Raw genomic sequence first — 13,995 nt, forward strand, 5'->3', positions numbered from 1 at the left:
AATGCTTGGTGTTTGGGATTTTATTTGCTCAATATAGCAAGTATTCCCTAACTTGTAGAATTCACTTTTATTTATACTCATATATTTTTGTATCATCTTGAAAGTTGTGTGTTATTTTAGATTCATTTTAAAATAATTATAGTCCTTATCTTTTATATTATTACTTATTTCTCAGAATAAATTATTTGATTCATCTTCTGAAACTTCAATGAGTTATATGTCAGACCATTTTAATAATTATTCTTTTCTACAGTTGAAGTGAGATGTTTTAAATTGACCATTTCTTTCCTACTCATATTTTACTATACTTTCTTAAATTGCTTAATTATTTATTAAGTATACAGTTTGCTTCTGAAATTCTAATCTTACATTATCCATTTGTATAATAGATTTTATTTAAATAATAATTTTACCAAATGATTCTCTAGTGAAATTGTTGAAGCAAATATTCATTACCTGTAAATTGGACCTTAAGAGAAATGTTTGTAAAATGAATAGAGTAGCCAGTTTTAATGTATAGTTTTATTTAACTTTTTTGTAGTGTGCATACCCTAGTAGTGCTCAGAATTACTTCTGGCTCTATAATCATAAATCAACGCTTGGAAATTTTGTGCTGTGATCAGTATCTATTCAAGCCAGCTGCAAGCAATTCAACTGCCTTAAACACCTTTACTAGCTGTCTGGCCCATCTTCTTTCTTTTATAGTTTAGGTAGGTAGATCCTTGACCAAGTAGTTCTATCCAGGCATCATTCTTGTTTCTCACTAATATTGTCCATCGATGGTTTTGTACCTAATTTATCTAGTTCCCTCATGGTCTTGTCAGCCATTGTCCAGTGTTTTCGTTGTATTTGTTTCCTATGATATATTTATAGTTGTTCTCTCCTTCCAATATACAAAATCCTGTGGTTCGCTGTACAGGTCACTGGAATTCCCTGTCTTGCTATTCCTGTGTTCTTTGTCCCTCACTTTTCTTTATTTTCTGGATAGTGTAAGATAACTACTGCTTCCCTGCTATTTTCCTGGTCAAGGAAGAAATTACCTAACCTTTCCCATTGCCCTTTCCTTTATCTATTAGACTGACTGTACTTCATTTAGGCAAGATTTTTAAATGACTAATTGAATTAAGTAGATTAGCTAGCAGCACTCCCTTCCCCACTTCACTTTCATAGACAATTTTTTGTTTTTGTTTTCTTTTTTGAATTTTTTTCTTGCACCTATTTTTGTTGCACATATTAGAAAATTAGAATAAGTTGTTTAAGAAGCTTATGTGTATTGTAAATTTGTTCTCATATTACTGCTACAAATTCCTATCCATGAACATGTTTAATTTAGATATTTTATGTGATATGTTAAAGCTTCCAGTTTCCAGGGTCTACTACTTTGGTATTTTCTGAAAAAAAAAAAAAAAACAAAACAAAACAAACAAGAACAAAAGAAAACATAATCTAAGCTTAAATGATGTTAATTTATTGGAAACTTTGATAAGGCTGGGTTAAATCTTTGGTAAAATTCTTCGATTTTTTTTTATTTGTTTTTTATTTTTTTGGACCACACAAGGTGATGCTCAGGAGTTATCCTGGCTATGCGCTCAGAAATCGCTCCTGGCTTGGGGACCATATGGGACCCCAGGGGGATCAAAACACTGTCTTTCCTATTTAGAGAGTGCAATGCAGACACCCTACCGCTTGCACCACTGATCTGGCCCCAAATTCTTTAATGTTTTATTTCCTCTAAATCCTGAGATTTAACTCAATAATACTGATGGTAAAACTTGGGAGGTAGGTGTAGATAGATATAGGTACACATATATAATGTATTTTTGTTTGTTTGATTGTTGGGTCAGGGGTTACTCCTATCTATGCACTAAGAAATTATACTGGCTTGGGGGACCACATGGGAAGGTGGGGGCTCGAACCATGATCCATCCTAGGGTAACGCATGCAGGCAAATGCTGTGCCGCTTTTGCAAATACTCCAGCCCCGTGTATTTTTTTTTACATATTATATATAATTTTTCTCTAGCATAATGAAATTACTGAATGCTCTAACATGCCCTTAGGCGGTTCTTTTTGTTGTAGTTATTGTTGTTTGGACCACATCTGGTGGTGCTCAGGACTTATTCATGGCTCTTTGCTCAGAAATCACTCCTGGTAGGTTTGGGAAACCATATGGGATACGGGGATCTAATCCAATCAGCTGTGTGCAAGGCAAATGCCAACCTGCTGTGCTATCATACTATCATTCCCAACGTGTATACAGATCTTAAGTATCTAAATAAATTTCTATCTACTTTAGGAGCTTAAGAACAGTGTATCACTTTTAGTTCTTTTACTTAGTTTCAAGACACTTATTTTTTCTTCTGAATACATGAGGAAATTCATTGCTTATTATTATTTTTTTTTATTAGTAGCACCCTGTGAACTAGGATAATGTGGGCTAGCTCTTTGCTAAGTACATTGAGGTAGTTGTCTGTAAATTAACATCTCCCCATTTCACCTCACATTGAACTCAGGTCTCCTGGTACAGTTGCTTCAAATGCTTTCTGACTTTGACAAGAACAAACGAATGGAATCTTTTTTTTTCTTTTAACAATATTTTCCTCTTTCTTTCAGGTTGATTTCTTCAGAAGAATTGTTTTAGCGTGTTTACATTTTGCTGAAAATACTCTATTATATTCACAAAAAAAAAAAACCCAAGATATTTGCAACAGTGGAAAGAAACTAACTTAAATTTACACTCTAAATACATTATATAATCATGCTTAATTTTATGTCTAAAATAAATTAAGAGTTGTTGAAAGAGGAGAATAATTTTGTAAAGATCCCTTTGTTCTCAATTTGCTTCTATTCTCTGAATATGGAAAGAATTGCGTGAGATTTAAAATTCAGTTAAAATGAGTCTCTATTAACTCATTCAATAAATACAAATTAACTATATCTGTAAATTATGCAAATATTTAGGTATTCAACTTACATCATCTATTCACCCCCTGCTAAACAATATATAATATGTATTTCATATTACATTATTTTACTTATATTATATCAGTGTGAGGTAAAGATAAGAGCAAACATCTAAAGAACCAAAGAGCTTGGGTACCTTGGAGTTTCTTTTTATAGATGCATACTTTATTGGTACTATAATTATATATTTGTCCTTCAACTGATGATTGGTTGCTAATATTATGCTCTGTGTGTACAATTGTGATAAAATAAACAGTGACCAGCTGCCCCTTCTGTTCTGACATCTTGTGAGTCATTTGACAAATGATTATTTTAGACTTTGCCAACAGAGCCTGTCACTATCTCCAGAAATGCTGCTTCTTACCCTTGCAGGGACACGGTGTTTTCCTTCAGAGTCATGCTGCTGCTTATAGCTTTATTTCATCCCAATCTGCCGCAGCTTCTCCCAGCCATTGACATTTATGCCACATTGCTTCATAGAATGTTCCATGTATCCCTAAAGAATTAATTTTGCTTGCCCTTTATGCAGTGTTTTAGGTCATTATATGTTATCAGATTAAGCATTCAGGTAAAACTTTAGGGAATAAAAATACCAGTAGGAGTGAGTTATAGCACAGCTTCTTCCTCTACACATGACTTAACAGAGACACTTTTTATGTTTTCAGGTGTAGCCTATTCTAGGAGAAAAATAAAACCTTTCCTCAGAATGTATAAAAAGAAGCATCAAGTCTCAAGCTCAGAAAACAATAAATTGATACCTCAACTAAATAAATTACAAAAGATTTTAAATAATCCAAGTAAAATATGCAGAATAGTGATCATCCTTTTGTGCTTCTAAAAAAATTGCTACAATGTCACTACCGTAAACTTGCATGCATTTCTTAAAGTACTTAAATAACGTGCAAAAAGCCTTTTGCCATACTAGGGTTATGCAGTTTATTGAAATCCCTCAATTAAATTATGATTTGTTAATTTATATCATAAATATTTAATTGAGATTATTCTGGAAAATTTAATATATACCTGAATATTTTCAGACCTATCCATTGTAGGAGTCTACATATAGTTATACAGAAAGGTTATGGTATAGCTGGAGAATCGAAGTAAAAACAAAAACCTATTTTTAAAAACATAGTTTATATCATTTAATTTCTAGAATGTTTCAGTTATCTTCTTTTGTTTTTTAATATTGTGTGTCTGAATTATCTGTGGATTTGAGAAGGTAAAGACTCATTCCCTTCTAGCTTAAACTCATAGTTTTTTCTCCTCAAGTCTTTCCTTTTCCATAATTAGTGGTGCTCAGTCAGAAAGAGGTATTGAGTTGTTACTATTATTGATATCTATGTCTATATTTACCTAGAATCTATACAATATTTTATATATTCCATTTTATGATCTTCCCAACAATGTAATGTAAACATTTTTATTCCTATATATAATATATATTTATAACTAAATTTTAATTTATATAATTATAATTTAACATTTAATATTATATATAAATATATATGTAAATAAATATATTATATATGAATATATAACATATATTATATTCTTATATATAAGAATATATATTATAACTAAATTTTAATTTATAATTAAACTATTTATATTTATATATATTTTAATATATAAGAATTGAAATCAAGATAACAAAGAAACATCAACACTCAAATGTTTTGTGGTGTTTGTTTTTTAGGTGTAGTTTTAAACCAGGGCTCCAAAGACATTAGTAGCATGTCTTTGAAGAGAGATATCTTCAAAGCTACATGTTTACTGTGATTTATTTCACAATAGCCAGACAAGAAACCACTCAAAGTTTTGCTTAACACATAATGAATTAACAGTAGTTATTTAACTATAAAATGGAATGAAATTCTGCTATTTATTTTAGGCAGCATGCATTTTGATAAGATAATAAATGAATAAACTAGTATCAGAAAAACAAGTGTTGGGGCCAGAGCAGTGGCGAAGCAGTAAGGAGTCTGCATTGCCCGTGCTAGCTTAGAACAGCTTGCAGTTAGAGGCCCCAGAGTCTTATATGGCTCCCCAAGCAAGGAGCGATTTCTGAGAGCATAGCCAGGAGCAACCCCTGAGCATCACTAGGCATAGCCCAAAAAACAAAAAACAAAAAAAAGAAAAGAAAGAAGAAAAGAAAAAAGAAAAACAAGTGTTATATGATTTCACTATATGAAGTCAAATTATAAAGTCAAATTTATGGTCCAGAGAAATAGTCCAATGGTTAAAGTTCTTGCCTTACATGTGCCTGATCCTTGTTTAGTTCCTATTATCATATAATGGTGTACAGAGCAAGGAGTGATCCTTGATCAGAGCCAGAAGCACTGAATACTGAACACAGCCAAGTGTGACCCAACTCCACACTCCACAATATTAGAATTATCAAATTCATCACTACAATAAAGATGTTCAGGAACTGTGCTCATTTCGGAAGCACATATACTAAAATTGGAACGATACAGAGAAGATTAGCATGGCCCCTGCACAAGGATGACACGCAAATTCGTGAAGCGTTCCATATTTAAAAAAAATATGTTCAGGAACTGAGTGTGGGGGATTGAGAGTTACTGTTTTTATAAATGAGTATGAAGTCAATTATGTTAGATGAATAAAGTTCCAGAAATCTATGTAACATAAGAAGGACAGAGTAAGATTACAGAGCTTTGGGCACTTGCCTTACTAATGGCTGAACCATATTTGAGTCCTGAAACTTATGGCTCTATTAGGGGTCTCAAACTCAATTTACCTGGGGGTCGAAGGAGGCAAAGTCAGGGTGATCCTTGAGTGCAAAGTCAGAAGTAAGCCTTGAACATTGGGGGGTGTGACCCAAACAACTAAAACAAAACAAAACAAAACAAAAAAGATTCCTCTAGGGCAGGGCCACAAAATGTTGTATGGAAGGCTGTTTGCGGCCCGCAGGCCGTGAGTTTGAGACCCCTTATGGTCCACTGTGGACCACAAGCTCTGTCAGGAGTGATACCTTAGCACAGAACCAAGAGTAAGAACTGAGAACCTCTGTTTGTAACCCTCTCGAAAACAAAACAAACAGAAAAGAAATCTTCTGTAAAGCATGGTGACTGTGGTTTGAAATATTATATTGTTAACTTCAAAATTTAATTATTCTAATCAAATGGTAAAAGGAAGGCAACAGGTCATTCTGAGATGTAGGAAAGTATTTTTAATACTTTTGTTGTGGTGACAATTTAATAAAAGTTTTATTTGTCTAGTCACATGAAATTTTACATACTGAATCTGTTTAGTATATTTAATATTAAATGTTTCAGTATAGACATGAAAAATAAGAAAAATAGTACAGAAATAATTATTTTGGGGGGATAGAAAAATATAATGGGATTACTTTCTGCACACATGATGTATTATTGACAATATTATTTTCAAATCAGATTAATTCTTTTTAACATTTTTACAAGCATTTATTAAGAATTAGATAATACAAACTAATTTAAAAGTTGTGGGCCAGAGAGATAGCATGGAGGTAAGGAATTTGCCTTGCATGCAGAAGGACGGGGGTTAGAATCCTGGCACCCCTAGCCTGACAGGAGCAATCTGTGTGTATAGAACTAGGAGTAACCCCTGAGAGCTGCCGGGTATGACCCAAAAACAACTTAAAAAATGTTGATTGTGTTCCGAGGCTTCCACCAGCTACTGACGTAGGGGACCTCCCCCCACCTCCACCCCTCCCCTGACTGCATCCCTGAGGCTTCCGGGGCTGACAGATAGTAGGGGACCTTCCTCTGTCTCAGCCTCTGCCCCAGCGCATCTCTGCTCCCCTGGGACAGGATAGGAATTGCAAACGAGAGGGGCTTCCAGAAAACCTGGAGGGGGTGGTACTCCGCTGACTTCCACATAGGGGAAGAGGACAAAAGAGCCAGGCTCAACAGCACCCTCCACCATTGTGACCAGGAGCAGTACTGCAATGGCTGGCTACAAGAGAAGGCAGCAACTAATCAGGCTCCACTAGAGGGCTCTCTAGAGGCCAAACTTCAGCCAGCCAACCCAACAGTCCCACCCAGAGTTGCAATCCAGAGAAGGGACTCAGCCCCGCACCACAGGGAGCAAAAACAGGCTGAAATCGGAAGGCACTGCTCTCCAAGCCACACCAATAAATGCATAAAAGCATGGGTAGAGTAAGGAGGACCCTAACAGCTAGAGACACAGAGAGAAATCCTACTAAGTTCCCAAGTACACCAAAACATACAGATAGAAGAGATGAAGATTTAAAAGCAGCAATGAGAAAGAAAATGCAAGCCCTGGTATAGGAAATGAGAGAATCACTAGCCACCGAGTACAAGAAATCCATGGAGGAACAAATTAGCCAAATTAAAAAAGATCTGATACAGAATATGAGTGACTCCATACAAAAGTAATTAAATGAATTAACAGACATCGTAAAAAGCCAGACGAGCAGAATCACAGAGATGGAGAAGCTCATAATAGTACTTGAAGAAAAACTGCAAACCAAAAATGACCAGGAAACCAACAAGGAATTAAGAGGCAAGGCACTGGAAGGAAAAGTCCAGTACTTAATGAACAAAGACAAAAGAAATAATCTAAGCATTGTAGGTATACCAGAAGGGGAGGAAACAGGGAAAGGGGAAGAACAAATAGTTAGGGAAATAATAGCAGAAAACTTTCCCACCCTTTTGAAAGAAGACTTCGTGCAAATCCAGGAAGTGAAAAGAGTCCCTAAAAAATAGACCCTAATAAACCAACATCAAGACATATAATGACAAAAATGGCAGAGAGAGAGAGAGAGAGAGAGAGAGAGAGAGAGAGAGAGAGAGAGAGAGAGAGAGATGAACTCCTTAAAGCAATAAGGGAAAAAAAGGAATCTCAAGTACAAAGGAAGGGACATGAGAATCAAGCCATATCCCCCATTTGAAACAATTCAAGCAAGAAGACAGTGGAATAAAATATTTAAATGACTGAATGAAAGAAATTTCCAGCCTAGGGTACAATACCCAGCAAAACTATCATTCATATGTGATGGTAGCCTAAAACATTCTCAAACAAAAATGATATTGCATTATTTGTGCAAACAAAACCTATTTTAAATGACCTACTCAGAGAAGAACTACACAATCCAAACCCCCGATTGTAACAACAACCACCCTAAAGAACACAACTGCACAACAGCCCTCTCTCTCAATAATCTCCCTAAATGTTAATGGACTAAACTCTACCATTAAAAGACACATTGTAGAGAACTGGATAAGAAAACATAAAACAGACTCCTGCTGCCTGCAAGAAACACATTAACAAGTACAGGACAGGCATAGTCTTAGAACAAAAAGATGAAAATCAATCTTTCAGGCCAATGGAAAACAAAAAAGAGCAGAGACAGCCATTCTTATATCAGACCAAATTCCATTCAACCTCAAGAAAGTGATCAGAGACAAAGAGGGTCATTACATACCAATCAGGGGTACAATAGATCAAGAGGTACTAACCCTGATCAATATTTATCCACCTAATGTAGAGTCAGAAAAATATGTGAGACAATTGCTCACTAACCTGGAGAAACACATGAAGGGAAATGTGATAATAGTAGAAGACCTTAATACTCCAGTATCATCACTGGACAGATCCACTGAACAGAAAAATAGCAAATAAATAAGAGCCCTAAATGAAAAATTAAAAGATCTAGTGTTAATATACTTATATAAGGCCCTCCACCCCAGAAAACAGAATACACATTTTTCTCAAGTCCTCATAGAACCTTCTTCAGAATAGACCATGGATTAGGATACAAATCTAACCTATATAAGACCACAAGTGTAAGGATCATTAGAAGCACCCTATCAGATCTCTATGCAACAGAGGTCAAAATTGACTGCAAGAAGAAGCAATGGAGAAAAAGTAGTACCTGGAGATTAAACAACATGCTGCTCAATAACAGCTGGATCAAAAAGCAACGCAAGAAAGAAATAAAAAGATTCCTTGAGACAAACGCTAATGAAGAGACAACTTGTCAAAATTTGTGGGACACAGCAAAAGCAGTAATTAGGGGGAAACTCATAGCAATAAGGCCTATATCAAGAAAGAGGAAAATGACAAAATCAACTGTTTAAAGGATCATCTCAAGGAATTAAAACAACAGCAGCAAAGAAATACAACCACAACCAGAAGGCAAGAAATAATAAAAACCAGAGCAAAAATAAACATCATAGAAACTAAGAAAACAATAAAAAAATCAATGAGACCAGGAGTTGGTTTTTTGAAAAAATAAACAAGATAGACAAACCGCTGGCAAAACTCACCAAAAAAAAAAAAAGAGGGAAAACACCCAAATCAGTAGGATCACAAATGAAAGGGGAGAGATTACAACAGAACCCCAAGAAATACAACATATCATGAGATCATATTATGAACAACTATACTCAGTTAGGCTGGAGAACCCAGTAGAAATCGACAGATTCCTGGAAAAATACCATCTTCCGAGACTGGAAAAGGAAGACCTAGAAAGCATAAACAGACCAATAAGTTCAGAGGAAATTTAAGTTGTAATTAAGAAACTACCTAAGAATAAAAGTCCAGGACCAGATGAATTAATAGGTGAATTCTATCAAACATTCTGAGAAGATTTACTACCACTTTTCCACAGGCTCTTTCCAAACCCTCGAAAAAACAGGAATCCTTCCTAACTCCTTTTATGAGGCTAATATCACACTCATTCCCAAAGATGGCAAAGACACCACCAAGAAAGAAAACTACAGACCAATCTCACTAATGAACATACATGCAAAGATACTCAACAAAATCTTAGCAAACTGAATCCAGCACTTCATCAAAAAGATCATACATCACGACCAATGGGATTCATACCAGGAATGCAAGGTTAGTTCAACATACAGAAATCAATCAACATCATACATCATATCAACAACAAGAAAGACAAAAAGCACATGATCATATCAATCGATGCAGAGAAGGCATTTGACAAAATCCAACACCCTTTCATGTTGAAGACATTTAGTAAAATAGGGTTAAAAGGAACCTTCCTCAAGATAGTTACAGCTATATATGAAAAGCCCACAGCCAACATTATCCTTAATGGCAAAAAACTAGAAGCATTTCCATTAAGGTCAGGAACTAGGTAGGGCTGTCCACTCTCTCCACTCTTATTCAATATAATCTTAGAAGTCCTAGCAATAGCAATCTGGCAAGAGAAGGGAATCAAAGGAATTCAAATTGGGAAAGAGGAACTCAAAGTATCTCTTTTAGCAGAGGATATGATGATATACATCGAAAACCCTAAAAAATCCACAGTAAAGCTCCTAGAAACAATTAACCAATATAGCAAAGTGGCTGGCTACAAAGTCAATACACAAAAGACAGTAGTGTTTCTCTATACAAATAACAAAGCTGAAGAGAGAGATTACAAAACAATTCCATTTAAAATAGTATCAAAAAATATTAGGTACCTAGGAATCAACCTTACAAGGAACATGAAGGACCTATACCAGGGAAACTTCAAAACACTTCAGAAAATAATTGAAGCGGATCTAAGAAAGTGGTAGAACATCCCATGCTCATGGGTAGGTAAAATCAACATAGTCAAAAGGACTAACCTACCCAAACTACTATATAGATTTAATGCAATCCCTATCCAAATTCAGACATTATTCTTTAAAGAATTAGAACAATCAATCACAAAATTTATCTGGAACCACAAAAGACCCAGGATAGCCAAACGCATACTGAAAAACAAGAAGCTGGTGGCATCTCTTTACCTAACATGCAACTATACTATAAAGCTGTAGTGATCAAAACAGCATGGTACTGGAACAAAGACAGGCTTCAGACCAATGGGTCAGAACAGAATTCCCAGACATAAACCTTCTGATATACAGCCAACTAATATTTGACAGAAGAGCCAAGAATTTGAAATGGAACAAAGAAAGTGTATTCAACAAATGGTGTTGGTACAACTGGAAAACCACATGTAAAAAATTGAAAATTGACCCATACCTCACTCCTTATACAAATGTTAACTCAAAATGGATCAAAGACCTTGAAATCAGACCCGAATCTATAAAGTTTATTGAGAATAAAATAGGCAGAACACTCGAAGACCTATATATCAAAAAGGTCTTCGAAGATGGAGCAGCAATGGCAAGAACTTTAGCATCAAACATAAACAAATGGGACCACATCAAACTAAAAAGCTTCTGCATGGCAAAAGAAACCCTACTTAACACAAGAAGACAGTTAACTGAATGGGAAAATATCTTTGCACTCAACATGTCAGATAAAGGGCTGATATCCAGAATATACAAAGCACTCAGAAAGCTGAGCCCCCAAAATCAAATAAAGCCATAAAAACTGGGGATATGAAATGAATAGAAACTTCTCTGATAAAGACTGAAGGATGGCCAACAAACACATATAAACATGCTCACCTTCACTCACCATTAGGGAAATCCAAATCAAGACAACAATGAGGTACCACCTTACACCAGTGAGGATGGTTCACATCAAAAATAATAGAAACAATCTCTGTTGGCAGGGTTGTGGTATGAAAGGCACTTTCATCCACTGCTGGTGGGAATGCCCTCTAATCCAAAGCCTATGGAGAACAGTCTGGAGAGTGCTAAAGGAACTCAGAATTGAGCTGCCATTTGATCCAGCATTTGCTCTCCTAGGTATCTACCCCCAAGCCCCCAAAATATGTGTGCACCCCACTATTTACAGCAGCACTCAGTATAATAGACAAGTCTTGGAACCAACCTCAATGTCCAACAACAGATGAATGGATTATTAAGATGTGGTCTCTATACACAATGTAATACTACATGGCAGTCAGAAATGATATGATCACAGACTTTACAGCAACATGGATGGACCTAGAACATATTATGTTAAATGAAGCAAGCCAGAGACAAAAGATAAACACAGAATGATAGCACTATTTTGAAGTAAACCAGCAAGCCAGAGACAAAAGATAAACACAGAATGATAGCACTATTTTGAAGTACCTAGAATAGGCACCAAATATATAACCAAAACCCCACAATTAAATAACAAGGTGTAACAGTATAGAAACCTCAAACACTGTAATAATCACCATAACTGGGAAATAGAGCACAAAACAAAGGGAAGAGAAACAACACAAAGCCCGACTACACATTATATACTAAAGAAACCAGTAACAGCAGAAACAGCAATGTAGAGAGAACAGGTATATAATTATCGTTTTACTACAAAGGCCCAAGATAATTTACTAGGGATCTTATACAGGAATACAGATAAAGATTATGATGGGAAATTATTGACTCCAATGGAAACATTTCAAAACATTATGGTTGAATGCCTTACCCTTACCACATGTAAAATAACCTCTCAGTTTTTCTGCCCATAGGGGTTCCTGGATACAAAGGGTGAACATCATACAGTGGTACCTCAGTGCTGAGTCACACAAGGAACCATACTCAGCTTGCATCATGAAAATGTCCGGATATAACTCTTTAACATACCCTTTATCTCTAGACTATGCCTTCTTTTAGGACCTGAAGGCATGACCAGCCAGACCACCGAAGCAACAACCGTAACCTACAGATTTTTACTACAGGGCCTAAGCATCAAACACGTTCAAGCAAACTAACATGCCCTTGCTCTTTTACCCTCTCTTCTTATTACTTCATATTTTTGTTGTTGTTGTTGTTGTTTAATGTTGTTTTGTTTTGTTCTGTTTTCTTTTTGATTTTCTCTCTTCTTGTCTCCCTCTTCTTCCACCTTCTCCTCCTCACTATCATCAATTCAATCTATGTCAAATAAAAACCACACCTTTACCTTCTCTATAGGAAAGGAAAGAACACTGATATAAAGGGTGCTGCGGACAATACTGCAAAGGGTAAACACCTATATAGATAGACCTCACTAACACAATGGTTAGTACTTGAGACATGAAATCTATGCATATCCAAAAGTTGATCTGTTAGTTTCCTTTCCTTACAAGTACTATACCTACCTATCTTTCTGTTCTCAGCATTCTGTTCTCTTGCCCTCCCCACCTCTCTACTTTAATATATACCTAAGCTAACTTCTATATGTTTATATGGGGGCAGGAGCACACAGAGATAGGAATCCTCCTTAGGAGACAAACTTAAACCACAAACAATCCATACTTATACCCTATATAATCCCTCTCATGTACAATTCCCTCTCCCCCCTCAGAAACCTGACTATCCCTTCACCCCTTAATTCAATCACGATATCCGCACCATGTTATAACTCGTCACCTGCAGTTCTTAACCCATTAGGCATCAAGACCAACCTCCTACACCAACGAAGCAGTACCAGTTCCCAAGTGAAGAGATACCCACTCAAACTCACACCTCGTTCCCGGAAAGAAAATACAACCAACACCCCCATCCCGACTGATTCATGAAGTATGGCCCTCCAAGTCACCTCTCCCTATTGTGGACTGTGGCTTAATACTGGATTAGCTCCAAAAGGACTCCCATTGCAAGAACTTTACCCAAGACCTCCCTGCGTGGAGCCCACACTTCACAAGGAAATCTCAAAAGACAATAGGGAAGCCTATACTATCATCATAAGTATAGACCTATATAACACTACCTCATATACTGTTTCTCCCCAAATATAAAGTAATCTTCTGTATTACTTTCTCCCTTTTACTTTGTTTTTTTTTCTCCCCCCCCCCCCTTGTTTGTTTGTTTTGTTCTACTTTTTGTTTTTTGATTTGATTTGTTTTGTGCTTCTTTTGGGTCACAGCTGGTGGTGCTCGGAGGGTGCTCCTGGCTCTGTGCTCGGAGGTTGCCCCTGGTGGGCATGGGGGACCATGTGGGATGCCGGGATGTGAGCCACTGTCCTTCTGCAGGAGGGAAAGACACCTTGTCTTTATGCTATCCCTCCCGGCCCCACTTTATTACTTCAATTATGTCTTTTATTTAATCCTTTTTTTTTCTTTTAAGAAACTCTTTTTTCTTTAGATATGTCTGAGCATATGTATTTTTAGTTTTTGTCATGG

The 13,995-nt window shown here is 36.1% G+C and overlaps 1 non-coding gene across 1 annotated transcript; it reads left to right on the forward strand.

Annotated features, from left to right (window-relative positions):
* Window positions 1-5,399: 5,399 nt before the first annotated feature.
* Window positions 5,400-5,506, forward strand: LOC125996122 (U6 spliceosomal RNA). The gene has a single exon (XR_007491217.1). It is a non-coding gene; the product is annotated as a U6 spliceosomal RNA (small nuclear RNA).
* Window positions 5,507-13,995: the final 8,489 nt, after the last annotated feature.

This window comes from Suncus etruscus, chromosome 1, assembly GCF_024139225.1.
Source record: "Suncus etruscus isolate mSunEtr1 chromosome 1, mSunEtr1.pri.cur, whole genome shotgun sequence".
NCBI lineage: Eukaryota > Metazoa > Chordata > Mammalia > Eulipotyphla > Soricidae > Suncus > Suncus etruscus.